Raw genomic sequence first — 1,479 nt, forward strand, 5'->3', positions numbered from 1 at the left:
GTTTCCACCATGCAGAGTATTAACACGTTATCTTTGTAAATGAGCACTGCTACGTGGGTCCAAGTTACAACTTGATTTCTTCAGTTTGTTACTAAGAGGATGAGCACATCCTGAATCACATGTCATGGGGAATAACTGCTCCTCCAGGAAGTTAACAAGTGTGCAATCTGACAGTCCAGAAATGGTAGATAATCATCTAAGGTCTACAACTGGATCACTCATCTAAATCAATTGTTACACAAAATAATTGTGATTTTCCCCCCCAAGCATAAGACTTCTTTACATCTTAAAAAAAAGTGTGTGTGTGTGTTTTTTAAGTGTGGATTTATTAAGACCCCAAATTATCAGTCTTTGTAGAAAGGACAATATCAATACGGATAAGTTACGTGTATGTCTACACTGACAATTTTTACAGTTCTCATAAGTTTTTGTATATATTTAAATAACACAATTTAATTGGCAAATTTCCTATGCTACTTTTGAAATTGGATTACTTACATTACAGATCACAAGGGAGTTACTAGCTTAGTAACCAGTTTATCACATTAAAATGTGCTTTTAATGCATGCTAATTTCAAAAGACTCATATGAGAGTTGGCATGCCTTAGCAGTCTACACACAGTATTGGGAGAGATCTGGACTGGGAATCGTTTACATATTTCTGAGCACAGCACAAATTATTGGCTCTCTGTGTTTCCTAATTTATAAAATTGCAGCTAATATTATCTTCTGCACACACAAAAAATTGTTTAGACTAATAAGGGAGTTGAGAAAAAGCAATGTTAATATAAACATTATTATTCACCTTTACAGCCTTAAAATATCTGAAGAAAAAAACTTGCTAGGAATAATATGACAGACTCAGTGTGTGAAGACTTAAAACATTTTTTGGTAATATCTGGCATGGTAGATGTGTTCTTAATTAAAATCTCAGGATTTGAAGTTTATGAATAAAGTTAACTAAAACCGATTTATTATTGAGACTCTGTGCTGGGAGGGGCCCAAAGATAAACTTTTAATGTTACACAGGAGGCCACTGGGGTCCGAGGAGGCTATATGACTTTTCTCAAGCCACGTTCATGATTTTCCAGCCACTTTCCTTTTTCCTGTCTCCGATCCTGTATTTATTTATTTACAGAAATGGCAAAATAATAATGGAAACACCAACTTCCAGACTTCTAATAGTGATCAATCCGCTATCAATGAACAGTTATTATTCCACAACACCTTCGGAGCCATCACAAGTGCCATCATTACAGAAGAACTAGCTGCAATTTCAAAAAGGGACTGGCCCATTTAAAAAATTGGGTCACTTTTTATTTTGATTTTTAAAAATTGAGTTAGAAGCGCGTGGTTACGAGGTTGTTTGGGCACAGAACCATCCAATGAAAGAATCTGAACAATTTTAAACAGTTTATACTCGCTGGCACAACGCGCGGCGGGTGGCGCCGGGTAGCGGCGGGGCTCGGGGACCTCCCT

At 36.7% G+C, this 1,479-nt stretch overlaps 1 protein-coding gene across 1 annotated transcript in view; it reads right to left on the minus strand.

The window, feature by feature from the left end:
- LOC103586234 (chromosome unknown open reading frame, human C10orf107) overlaps window positions 1-1,479 on the minus strand; it is a 121,689-nt gene that overhangs the window by 119,077 nt on the left and 1,133 nt on the right. The window lies entirely within an intron of this gene.

Source organism: Galeopterus variegatus, unplaced genomic scaffold (assembly GCF_000696425.1).
Source record: "Galeopterus variegatus unplaced genomic scaffold, G_variegatus-3.0.2 Scaffold320, whole genome shotgun sequence".
NCBI lineage: Eukaryota > Metazoa > Chordata > Mammalia > Dermoptera > Cynocephalidae > Galeopterus > Galeopterus variegatus.